Below are 14082 nucleotides of genomic sequence, written 5' to 3' on the forward strand. Positions count from 1 at the left end.
TTAATACTCCAAAATGAAAGAAAATGAAGGTATCCCTGATTGGAACATCCAGGAAAAAAAGTGAAGTTATGGTCCTTCAGGTCTATTACAAAGGAATTATTTTACATCTTATAGCACGTTATCCTTGAGATTGCTAGGGTCCATATGATATTGGCCTTTTCCTTCTCACAGTAAGAAAAGTGTACTCTTTAATTGGATGAATGGGTCAGGAAAAAACATTGTCTAGATCTTCATTTCATAGCACATTTGCATAGTACAAGAAAGATCTTCAAGCTTATCTTTCTGCACTGAACATCACTTGCCATCTGCTGGTTAAATAACAACTCAAGTGCTTTTGAATTTGATTGCATTATTCTTATTTGTTTACCTTTCTAAATTTCCTGGACTTCAATTTGAAGGAAATCAGCATATTTTGCCATTATATATTTCTGAATTTTGCTTTTTTTTATGCCCTGAGGAACCATCAAGATTCTGACTACTAATTTCAATGGTCACTAAAGAGACAAACAACATTTCACCTATTCCAGACATTATCAAGCTGCGTTGTGCTTCACTGTCTTCTCATAGAAAGGAAGTAATGTTCAAAAATTAACAGGTTTTAGACAAAGTATTTTGGAAAAAAAAAATCATAGAAAGTTGAAATTAGAAAATTGGCAGAAATGAAATAACAACTGTATAAACTGCGGAGTAAAAAAGGAACATTTTCAAAGGAGTAATGGACGCCATTATTAGGTGGAAAAAATGAAAAGTAAATGTGAGGCATTACATAAATAAGAGTGGCCTGCAGCAATTTCATATATTTCTGAAAAAGAGGGTGGTTTCCACCACTGTTCTTTGACTGACCTTTGCCATAACAAATTATGCAGGTACTTTATAATGGATTTACTAATACAGACGTTAAAAGCAGGAGTGATGCTCTGATCATTTATAGCAGAGCAGAAGACTAAAGAGCAATGTCCTTGTCCACATATATTTTCATAAATTCCTTCTTATTGAAGTCAACATGCCAAATTCAATTGAAACCAAGATGACTTGACGAGATGCACATTAACATAGACTTAGTCCATAGGAGATATCCATGTACATAACTGGACCTCAGGAAAGAAAAGATAGTGAATAAAGCTAGATAACTTAGGCGAATTGACCAGTGAGTAAGTCCAAAATACTGGCAAATGCAACTTTTTGTCCAGAGCAAACACTAGAAAAATAGGTTACAATAGTCTCTAAATTGCATGTGGATTGGTAATATTTGGCATGGGATCATTAAGAGCATGTGACTGGTGAATGAATATGCTGAGTACCAGAGTAATTAATTCAACGAAGAGTGCTAGTTCTTCCTTAACCAAGTCACTCAGTTCAAAAACTTGTACATACTGCTTGACAGACACAACTTTGACAGTTGGTAAAGGACAGGCTTTAATATTGCAATGTACTTAAAAAGGCAGAATACAGATTCTAAGATGGAATTCACAACTTTTAATAAATAATAACGAGGCAAAGCAGAACATTTAATCATAATAATCAATGTCTGCTGCTTCCATTAAGGTATACAAAAAGCTCCCCAAAATTAAAATTGACTGTTTTGTGGGCTTCTTGCTTGTATAACCTTAGACATATGTCCCTTACTATCCTGAAGGAACTACAAAGAATAGAAGTCAAATAAAGGTCAAAGCTGCAAATGCAGTTGATCCTTTGGAACTAAACCAGACTGAGCAGAACAGCATTTATTTATTTATTTCATGGAAGTGAAAACCTTAAAAACATCTTTAGTTTTCAAGGATACGTTCCACTCAGTCTGCTAAGAAATTTTATCTTGTATGAGAAAAACAAAGAGAATTTGTGACTAGATTCAGAAAACTTGGTGGTTTCTCTACTGTTCAGTTATATATGTTTAACTATTCACTCAGAAAGTAGATCTAGGTTTTGTTGGTGGTGGGTTGTTTTTTGTTTGCTTTTTTACCTGAGACTTTTAATCACCTTCATTTCCAAGAATGTTTTATACACCCTTTTTAATTACCTAGGGGATACAACCTAGTGGGTTGCATATAAACAATTAAACATTTACTGGTCCAGATGAAACAGGAAGTCATTCAACCCCCTGCTTTATTTTCTAACTCAATTTAAGTACTGTACAGCAGAACACTTAGACCTCAAAGTCAGAACCCCCAACACACATGTGAACACACATATACATATATTACATATATACAAGATAAATAATCAAATAACACTTCACTGAGCTTCACCTAGCTTTCATGCAGTTCAAGCACAACTGTTCAGGGGCAATGTGCAATCAGCAATGAAATTTGCCTTGGCAGGATTTTGTTAGACTGAGTACTTAGTCATGGAAAACTGCAAATTAGCAGGGACTCCTGATGCTGATACAGCTCTCTTGCAGCAGGACTGAACCGTGTACCTACTCTGGCTGCTGTATCCATATCTGAAAAATATTCCACATTTTCTCCAAGATGTGTAGTTTTCAGCTCCATAAAGATTTATACCTAGCTTACAGAGAAAAGTTAGTCATGTCAGAGAGCATCAAAAAGAATGTTCTTTCCTACAAATTTTCTTTATGTTATATCCATGGACTATCCTGACTGCAGTAACACTAATATCAGAATAGTATACCTAATGCATAGTTAATACTAAGACATTACTTTATTTGATGAAGATTGATAATATGGGGAAATACGGAGACAATGTTATTTTACATTTTTATTTTATACAGTATGTAATTTTGAAATTGTGCATAATTACACCATTATAACATAAGGTCTGTACCTTGTGAGTCTTTCATTTCACTTCAAATTCTTCTAGATACCATTAAGCACACATTTATCTTTGAAATAAATCTTTTCCTTCCAGTGTATACCTTAAGTGTACTCTTCTGACTAACAAAAGCTAGGAAACTTTTTTGATTTTGCTGTAAGGATGTTTTTGAGTTTTTAAACAACAAAAGGATTATCAGTGTTTGCCACAGCAGCATAAAATAATAAAATAAGCTAGTACTTGAATGATGATTTATGATATAATAACATGGATACATTTCATAACATGGAAAAAGCATAGCAAGATGTTGGGTCCTTTCTTTTTCATATATTTCTGTGTTATGACTGACTGAATGGGATTTTTTCTGTTCAACAATTAATAGTGATTGCCACCCAATAGTTGTAAAGGTAAATGAAAAGTATTTAGTAACTATGTTTTGACATAAAGATTCTCCATATTGCTGTGTGAAACACGTGGATCAAGTGATTTAAATTTCTAACAATATGTTTACAGGTGTGAAATGTGTATTATCTGAAAATAAGCACTTCATTGGAAGGATAAAGGGTCTTACAGTAGTTTATATGTACCACTGGAAAAGAAAAGTCAACCTCGGACAAATTAATGCATCTTGAATTTCTGGGATGGGAAATCAGAACTGCATTAGCAAAAACACTTGCATGAAGGCTCTGCAGGAGGATCTGGATAGGCTGGACTGATAGGCTGAGGCCAACTGTATGAGGTTCAACAAGGCCAAGTGCCGGGTCCTGCACCTGGGGCGCAACAACCCCAAGCAGAGCTACAGGCTGGGAGATGAGTGGTTAGAAAGCTGCCTGGCAGAGAAGGACCTAGGAGTACTGGTTGATAGTCGGCTGAATATGAGCCAGCAGTGTGCTCAGGTGGCCAAGAAGGCCAATAGCATCCTGGCCTGTAGAAGAAACAGTGTAGCCAGCAGGGCTAGGGAAGTGATTGTCCCCCTGTATTCGGTTCTGGTGAGGCTGCACCTCAAGTACTGTGTTCAGTTTTGGGCCCCTCGCTACAGGAAGGACATCGAGGTGCTCGAGCGAGTCCAGAGAAGGGCAACGAAGCTGGTGAGGGGTCTGGAGAACAGGTCTTACAAGGAGCGGCTGAGGGAGCTGGGATTGTTCAGCCTGGAGAAGAGGAGGCTCAGGGGCAACCTTGTTGCTCTCTACAGGTACCTTAAAGGAGGCTGTAGAGAGGTGGGGATTGGTCTATTCTCCCACGTGCCTGAAGACAGGACGAGGGGGAATGGGCTACAGTTGCTCCAGGGGAGGTTTAGGTTGGATATTAGGAAGAACTTCTTTACCGAAGGGGTTGTTAGGCATTGGAATGGGCTGCCCAGGGAAGTGGTTGAGTCACCATCCCTGGAGGTCTTGAAAAGACGTTTAGATGTAGAGCTTAGCGATATGGTTTAGTGGAGGGCTTGTTAGTGTTAGGTCAGAGGTTGGACTAGGTGATCTTGGAGGCCTCTTCCAACCTAGATGATTCTGTGAACTTTCATAGAAAAGAGATTTTCCCCCAGTTTTTAATCAAATAAATGTAAAAACCTTTCAGATTATTCTAGGTTACTCTGCCTTATTCTGCAGCTAAACCCAGCCCCCAATAATTTAAGCAACTATATTAAAAAATTATTCACCTTTCTAATAACATTATCCAGATATTTTTGCTCTACTTATTTTTCCTGAAGTATTTCTCCATAATGTCAGTAGTCTGAAGGTTAGAAATCTCTTTTGTTTCCTCCTAAATTTACTTCTGGTGCAATTATAGTCATTCATTCGTGTGCCAGAATTGTGCTTCAGATTTAATAGTTGTTTTCTCTCCCAGACATTTGGTCTGTCTTTTTATGATCCTATATATAACCCTATATAGCCTTCACTTCACTAAATCAATCTGGCATAGTATTTTTGTCTAAATTAGGCTATTTTTTTGATCATTCAATTTCTGCATCTAACTAAATATTTAAAAACAATGACCCAAAGAGTATACAATAAAGGATTCCCCATATTACTTGTCTGAGGATTCTATTATAGGTTCCTTATATGATAACATTTTAAAACAGGCCATAGAGAATGATGATTCAGACTATTCACATATTCAAAAGCTTATTTGTTTCTATTGATTTCATAGGATACTTTTCTAATAATGAAGGTGTTTCAGTCAGAAACGTACAAGTAACAATTCTTTCCAATACTCCAGATGAAGTCTCACTAGTATGTGCACATTAGCACAATTCCATACCTACTTCAAGTACATGGCCTGATCAGCCATAGAGAAATTCAGTGACTTTCATTTCTCCCTTACACTGCTAGTGGATGAACATCCTGTGATGAACTGATATAGGTATGATTTTGTCCTCCTTTGCCCTTACTAACTCAAAATATTCATGCATACAGATTTTTTATTATTAGCAATCATGCGTTTTATACTAATATAATTCATTTCCATTTCTGTTCCTACAAACATCATTCCTCCCTATAAAAATGTTCTGATTCTCTTTATCAGTATTGCTTTCCATATATTTGTGTTAGACAAATGTTATTAACACTTTGTTACCTTTTTGGTCTTGTTATTGAGATCATCAGGATAAGGAATTTGTTTTTTAGCATGGTGCTTTTACTTTCATACTACTATGCTCAATTTGCAGTAGAACAGACAGCAGTTGAAAGACTGCTGTCTGAGTTCTCCAAATTCAGAATAATTCCCTATGTGTCTCACCATTAATACATCACATCTCTATAGTTTGAGAAAAATAACCAGCATATCACCACTTCTCACAGAAAATCAACATCAGAAAAATGAGTACTGCATTCAGAAACAAACATGAGCACTTAGATTTCAAGAACGTGATAGGTAATCAATGTGAATTAACTTCAAAAGTGACTTCCGATGTGTAAGCGAATGTTTATTCTTTGAATTATTTTGTGAACATGAATTGAAATATCATGTCCCAAATAACAATTTACTCCTTAAAATTAACTAATTAAATTTGTGTGAAATTGAATGTAATTCTTGATTAAACAGTTTGTTGAAAAATGAGTGCAGACACAAAGAATTTTTCATTTTTCACTGCAGAAATATACATCTCCCAAATGCATAGTAACTAAATTATGCTAGTAACTCTTTTTGCATTTAATAGATTATCTATGAAAATGTTCATACTAATTTACACTAAAGCCCATGCTTCACTTTTATGACCTGATCCACACTAATCTCACTGCAAGTAATCCAGTTACTTGTCTTCTTTGGATTTGAAAATGCAAAAGCTTGTTTCTTATTACTTCATTTAGGACACTTAGGACATGATAAAAGTTCTCTTACATATGACAAAAAGCTGCTGTTTTTCTATTATTGAGTCTGAGGATGTTATGTAACTGAAAGGTTTAAAAAACAACCTCTCAATTATGGAGCAGTGCCAATTTAACTGAGCTGTATATAGTGTTCAGAGTGACAGTCTCTTAACCGGGACAATCTGTGACTGACAGTTCTTCAGGAAGTGTCTGTTGAATCACTTTTCCAAAAGACCAAAAAAGAATTTTAAAAGTGAGTGAAGATGCGGAATTTTTTCTGTTCTTTCCTCTTACTTCAGACTCCCTTAATATTTAATTCTATGATATCTTAATTTTTACAATTTTTGTTTGAATATATATCTTACAATTTATTTTTTCTATATTTTATTTCTTTTTTATAATAATCATAATATTATCTTAAAATATATTGATAACAAGATTATAAATATCGGTTTTATTTTTTCCCAAAAAAATCCCTCACACACTCTGTTGTCTTACAATTTGGGCTATATTTTTTTCATAAATATACAGCAGCTATAATTTTGTTATGACATCTATCCTTGTGACATAATTTCAGGGAGGGTAACAGAAGTGTCCCTGAGAACAGATTTTGCACACTTTTTTCTATAGAAACCCCTTTTTGATTCAGTATATGCGTTTTTTGTTTGTTTGTTTTTTATTAATTATTATTATTTTTGTCTTGGAGACTGAAAGCAGATCGTGTAATCCAAAGTTTAATGTTGCTTTCATGCAAATGTTAAGTGAAAAATATTAATCCCAATGATAAAGCAACAAGGAAGAAACAGAAACTGTTTTTAATATTGGAAGATAAGACTTTTAAAGACCTGAGAATTTTTATTTATTTTTTTTTTTACTTTTACTCATAGTAAATCTCAGATTTATCTTATAATATTCCTAACATACTGTCAGAATATCCTGGATGATAATTTGTGTAGTAATAAACAATGCCAAAACATCTACATCTGCAGTGCTGAGCACTGAGACTGTATTTTTGAGGTTTAAAGTAAAAATTTAATATGATTTTAATGTGTAGAATAGAAAAACAAAAAGTCTCCTGACAGATGGTTTGGGGTTAGCAGCACTGGGTATCTTTTTCCCATGCCAATTGTCTTGACATTTCTGTGCTGCACATAAATCTGAGCTTACTTGCTTCCAGAAACCAAATCTACTCTTTCTAAATGGTATGTTTACAGTTCATTCTTGGCTTGAACTCTGATTTAGCTTATTGAATTTCTTGTCCTGGCTATGTTGAGTGCAAATTCATGTCATTATGTGCACTTCCACCCTCTTCAAAGAATATATTAATCCCACTCAAGTCATGGATGGAAGCTGTCCCACAGGCATGTGCTGAGTAAATGTGAGATTTTGGAAGATAATTATACTGTATAAATAATCTTATATAATCTGAAGCAAATATGCTCCAAAATCTCCATTCTAGTGCAGAACCTACCTCAACAGGTTGGGCCATCCCTTGAATCTTAGCTGTTAGTAACATCCATCTGAGATACAGTTATTAAGTGCGATTGGATGCTGGGTTTCATGAAGTCCCTCACATCCTTTCAGAATATAGCAAAAAACTTCTGATTTCTAACAGTAATAAATGGGGAAAAAAAATGGGATTCCTTAAATAGTGAAATACTCATATCTATGGGTGAAATAGATTAAATACAAGTCTGAAAATAAATTTCGTTTAAGCAGTCTGACCTTCCAACCACTCCTCTCATCTTGCCTTCCAGAAAATAACTTTCAAAATTTTAGAGGCTCTACATGTCAAAATAATATGTGGTAATATCTCTCCGTGGAAGCTCCCTTCTTTCCACCATTTCTGAGACTTAACTTTGAATTTGTTTCCAGTTATAAATGTGACCTCTTTTGCCTCCATTCTACTGTAGTCCCCCTTCTTTATTCCACAGTCCCATTTAGACGGTTTTCTAAAACTGAGTACACTCTAATGATCAAGAGAAAATCTCAGTTTAATATACTCTGTGGTAGGTTTTCATACAAGATAAGAAGACCAGGGCCAGATGAATGTACAGCCCTCTTTCCTGTGTTCTGTCACTATTTAACAGAAGACTTTACCCAATATTAGCAAGTGACATTGATTGAATAAATAGTAAAGCCACTGCCAACTGTACCAAGATAATTTTGAAGTGAAGACAGTCAAGTCTAAATAGCAGAGGATGTTACCTACTTGATTTTAACTGAACCAATCTAACCATACTTGTGAACTTAACTGATTACTTTGCAGCTTAATTTCCAGGATATTCTCCTTTGAAATGGAAGACAGAGGATTTGTATCCTGCATAGTTGAGGTGGAAAGTTATGCCTTTAATTTACTGAATGAGTATTTGAAATAGGTAAATTCCTGAGCAAAAGGTTATCTTTACCAAAGGCATGATATGATTCTTACATAAAATTAAAAAAAAAGGACAAAAATATTTAAAATAATGTAAGAATGGAAAATTGTTAGTTGCTACATTTTACAGTTCGCAACTGACAGAGTTAAAACAAATAAAAGGAAGTAGTATTTTAACATAATGCTTAAGTAAATTGTGGTATACTTTGCCATAGCATATTTCTGGAAGTAGAAAAAGAATTAGGTTTATCTAATGATAGGTCAATCAGTAACCACTTCTTCAATCAGTAATCAGTATTGAATACCATGACCAAGTGCAATTTACTCATGGTTGCTCTGTTTCTTAAACTCTTTTTCTAAGTTCCTGCTGCTGGCTACTTACTGTCAGGGACAGCATATTGGAATATGCAGTTGCTTCTGTTGAAATATAAGCTGGTGATGCTTTTATCAGTCATCGTTTGAACATGGGCACATTAGCAGATGCTTAAGTGTAGTAGATGACAGTTTCAGATACAGACCTTTTATTGGTATTTTGTATTAATAAGCTAATATTCTTCTCACTCATTTTCTCATTTTTTCTGTTGTGCATCCCATTTTTAGATTTAAATTGATAATTAATTTCCTATTTAAAACAGAAATTCCTGTGCTTATTTATTTAGAATGAAGTGTTTAAAATGCAGTGTAAAAAGCCTGTAGATGCTATAGAAGAAAATGGAATATTTATGTCATTATTTCTTCTATGAATGTCCTATCTTCAGTTCAGTCTTATCAATTTATAACTGGAACCTGGCACCTAACAGGTACAGAGATTGTGTGTGTGTTTGTGCCATGCTGTCTTTACCACATTCACTTTATCTTTGCAGCCATTTATATTTGCATTATTAGTAAAATTATCAATTCCTGTATATTCAACTTTGCTAATCTTTTTTTTGAGAAGGACTTGTAGAAGATAAAAGCTAATTTTCATGAACCAAGAAACTCACTAAAAGCTATGAAATATGAAGTTTATCACCGTTGACTCAGGCTGTTCCTTGGCTTCATGTCTCTGGAGGGTGGGATATGTTGCATATTGGCCCTGTTTCTGGTCTCTTTTCTAAGTGTTTGCAATTGGCTTTACAGCTGTTACAAAGAAAAGATAAAAACTAGACAGACTTGTTCGAATCCAGTGTGGATCATTGCTATATTCTTAAATGAACAGAGTAATCATATAACCAATGTGATGTTCTAAAAATTATTAAAAGTAATTTATGATCTGCCAATGTTTTTTTGTTTGTTTGTTTTTTAATCACAATAGTCTTGTGATAGCTACCATCTTTGTTCATCTTTGCTTATCCTGATGATTTAAATTATCAGGTTGGCATACTTAATATTCAACTATTCATAATCATATCCAGTCCACTACCTACACAAAACCCAGAACACACTGCTGTCAAGAGGAATTTAAGATAACATAAACCCAAGCTCTTTAACTTTAGCAAGAAACTGTTCATATAAACATGTTAATGTGGAAAGACAGTCATAGCTCAATTATCAGCTACAAGTATCACAGAATCATCTAGGTTGGAAGAGGCCTCCAAGATCACCTAGTCCAACCTCCGACCTAACACTAACAAGCCCTCCACTAAACCATATCACTAAGCTCTACATCTAAACGTCTTTTCAAGACCTCCAGGGATGGTGACTCAACCACTTCCCTGGGCAGCCCATTCCAAAGCCTAACAACCCCTTCGGTAAAGAAGTTCTTCCTAATATCCAACCTAAACCTCCCCTGGAGCAACTGTAGCCCATTCCCGCTCGTCCTGTCACCAGGCATGTGGGAGAATAGACCAATCCCCACCTTGCTACAGCCTCCTTTAAGGTACCTGTAGAGAGCAACAAGGTTGCCCCTGAGCCTCCTCTTCTCCAGGCTGAACAACCCCAGCTCCCTCAGCTGCTCCTTGTAAGACGTGTTCTCCAGACCCCTCACCAGCTTCGTTGCCCTTCTCTGGACTCGCTCGAGCACCTCGATGTCCTTCCTGTAGCAAGGGGCCCAAAACTGAACACAGTACTCGAGGTGCGGCCTCACCAGAGCCGAGTACAGGGGGACAATCACTTCCCTAGTCCTGCTGGCCACATACAAAGTAAATTTTATTTTGTAAGAAAAAAAAAAAAGACTGATAGTAGATGCCCCAGAGCTAAGATTATAACACAGTTTATCAACTCCTTTAAGTACACTATGGAAAAATGAGAATGAACTGCAAATTTAGGGGATTTTCTCATCTACCCTCTCCAGTGAGTATGGAGTAAATGTATCTGGCTTCTCTTGCATTGTTTCCTAAACTTCACCAAACTATAAAACAGAAGGATCATGTTCAACAAACACTAAACTCAGATAACTTCCTGGAACTTGATTTCTTGATTACTTTTGTGATTTAACATGACCTACAGTTCTGAAAGGGCAGGATTAGAATCCGGAAAACATCTGGAGTGTTTTTAAGGAAAAGCTTCAGTTCAACAGCTGTATCTCATGAAGGCAAGTGAATAAAAATTTACCTACAAACATTTCATAAGCCTCAAAACAGATCTGGTTAAATACAGTTCACTTCTATTATGGAACAATGATATTTAGTTCTTAGCGTATATTAAAGATTATATTTTCTGATAAGAGTATACATATTCAAAATCTTAATTAATAGTTCAGCTTTGATTTTGCATTACCATTGTTTGTAGGAATTTTAATAGTCTTAACAGACTAAATGGCTATATTATTTCAACATCACCAACCAGATGATGTACAGTAGGCTTTCAATACAAATACTGAAAATGGAGAATTTGATTTATTTCTCCTAATACTTGAATGAATCTATATCCCTTGTTTAAACAGATGTATATTTATTTTCCAATGATATAATAGATCCAGAGAAAAGAAATAACATTTTTGCTCTAAATATTTTGATTATATAGGGTCATATGTCTTTTCTTAATGAATTTTCTCCTAGGGAAGCTACTATCCATGAGCAGCTGCTCTAGCTGCCAGACTGAGCAGAAAAAATTCCTATTTTGAGGTGCAGAAGCAGCTGGGTTTATTTAGTAGGTGCTAAAGGGAATCTCAGTCAGTGCTTAATGAGTTTACACAGAGTTCTCATCTCTTGTCATTATTATTAAATCAATTCTTTTTTCAATCACAGTCTTTGTCAAAGTGAGTGCTATTAACACACTAAATTTCAAATATTTTATCCATTTTAGCTGTCTGTGTGGAAAAGGTGTGAAAATTTTCACTCTTGGCTCTAGAGACTGTTCTATAAGGACATTTGTTTTCATTTTCATCAAACTGAAAAAAATAGATTAGCAGTCTTCCTCTAAAAGAAATAAAAAGGAAAAGAAAATCTATAAGCAAGCCCAATAAACTTTACTGCATAGCAGTAGCAAGGAAAATTAAGGTAATATTAAAATGCCCATTTTTTTGTTATTTGAGTTTGTTGTTGAAAAAAATGCAATTCCACTTTGCATTTCTACATGATATATAAAAATCAACAACTAAATTAGTGATTCTGAAGAATATATGAACCTTCAACTGTATTTTATATATAAATTTTATATATGAATTGTCTTTTAGTTCAAAACAGTGTAACCAACATCAATTAATGGATATATGGAAATGATAAAACTAGAAATTGGCTGTATATAATAGACATAAATATTTAACATTATAGGTATATTTGTTTATATAAAACAGATTTTCTAGTCTCCCCCAAACACTCCTTCTTCCCAAGTACCAGTGAATATGGGTTGAATAGCTTTTATCTCCTCTTCTCTGAAGGACATTTTTAATCCAAAAATCACCATGCAACCTATTTTGACTGTCAATCTCTACACAAAAGACATTCAGAATTTGAGACTGAAGGCTTTTTAAGTGGTCAGTACAGGGGATGCAGTAAGAATATTCCCTTATTTTTTTCTGCTTTTTATGTATACATAAGTGTACCTGTTATCTGCAGTTTATTAACATCTTATTTCAGTGATGAGTACTCAATTATCTTTCACTTTCAAAAAGGGAAAAAAAAAAAGTACAACTCTAAATTATTTATATGTATCTACACTAAGTACTCCTACAAACAGGAAACAGTAGTAAAAATAATTTCTTTGATATTTGTAGGGGGTTGACCCTGGTTAGCAGCGAAGAACCCACACAGCTACTGAGAGAGAAGTCTCAGTGGAATGGAGAACAAAATAGGAAGAGAAGGAATGAAGAAACTCAGGCTGAAATAAAGAGGGAAAAATCACTCGCCACTGTCACAGGTAAAACGAACCTGACTTGGCAAATTTCATTTAACTGATTCCCAAAATCATATAATGTAAACAATTAATTACTGATTCAGGTGTGGAAAATTAAATTAAACAATAAAACACTACAGAGAATACCTTTCCTTCTCCTTTCCCAGGCTCTGCTTCACCCTAGAAACTTTTCTTCCCCACTTCCAGTTGTCCATTCTCTTTGTTATTGCTGCAAATTACATGTAGTCTCTTTGGTGAGGGTGGTATGTGACTGAGATGAAGACAGAAGTTTCTGCCTACTGCCCCTTCATTCTTACATATTTTCACTTCTCTGGCATAGGTCCTCCATGGGCTGCAGTATCTTTAGAGTGCACATGCTCCATTGTAGGCTTATCCATGGGTCTCTCTCTCTTCAGGGCTATTAATCAGTTCCACCACAGATCACTTCCTACTATCATGAGATTCATCCCCTTTGTCTGTCTATTGTTCTTCAATGACCTCTTCAATGTCTTTTGACCTTTCTTATACTTCCCAGAAGTGCCACCCACTTAGCTGATGGGATCAAATGCACCCTCTTGTGGCTCCTTTGCTGAGCCAACTGCAACCCACCATGTCTGGTACAGGAGCAGTCATGATTTCCTACAGGTGCCACACTTACACCCCACAAACACCCACACCCCTTGCTACCAAAACCTAGCATTTATACCCCATGTGACAATCAGTACTTATATTGATGTTTTTGTTGTTGTTGTTGGTGGTGGTGGTAGTCTAATCCATTATTTTATATGAAAATAATAAATTTTATCATGTCCAGATTGCTCTTCATCATAGTTTATTTCAGTCAAGTTACAACGAGACACATGAGTGCTGAGTGTCTGTCTCAGATCAATCAAATTAAATAAGCAACTTACTGTGAATGATTCAGGCATATCGATGTAAAGGACAAGTTTTGTTACTATTATTGTTATTATTATTATGTTCTTTTAGTGACTGCTATTAGGAGATAACTAGTCTTCTGCAGTTCAGATGTAAATCTTATTCCTGAAGACAGAAATACAAGGCCAATAGTCTAGAGCAAGAAAAGAAGATAGGTTTTTGTTATAAATGGAGTCATTACTGTATGTCTTTAAACAGGGCACCCTCCAGAAAGGAACTGTAAAAACATGAAGTAGGTGCCACCTCAGGAGGTTTCAGCAGGTGCTCTTGGATCCATGAACCACCTGATAAGCGGTTCATCTGGTGGATGAAAAGCTTGACATGAGCCACCAGTGAACGCTTGCAGCCCAGAAGGCCAACTGCATCCTGGGCTGCATCAACAAAGGAGCGGCCAGCAGGTTGAGGGAGGTGATCGTTCCCCCTTTCTCTGCCCCCACTTGG

The 14082-nt window shown here is 35.5% G+C and overlaps 1 protein-coding gene across 3 annotated transcripts in view; it reads left to right on the forward strand.

Annotated features, from left to right (window-relative positions):
* Positions 1-14082, forward strand: part of EYS (eyes shut homolog) — a 953299-nt gene that overhangs the window by 70316 nt on the left and 868901 nt on the right. Inside the window, exon 2 of one of the 3 annotated variants that reach the window (XM_066994734.1) lies at positions 12587-12729. The exons of 1 other annotated variant lie outside the window; for it this stretch is intronic. The gene's annotated coding sequence lies outside the window, so the exon portion shown is untranslated. Of the gene's footprint in view, positions 1-12586; positions 12730-14082 lie in introns of those variants that run through there. One more of the 3 variants, XM_066994736.1, reaches the window with a different exon arrangement.

The sequence above is a fragment of the Anser cygnoides genome, chromosome 3, assembly GCF_040182565.1.
Source record: "Anser cygnoides isolate HZ-2024a breed goose chromosome 3, Taihu_goose_T2T_genome, whole genome shotgun sequence".
Classification (NCBI taxonomy): Eukaryota; Metazoa; Chordata; class Aves; order Anseriformes; family Anatidae; genus Anser; species Anser cygnoides.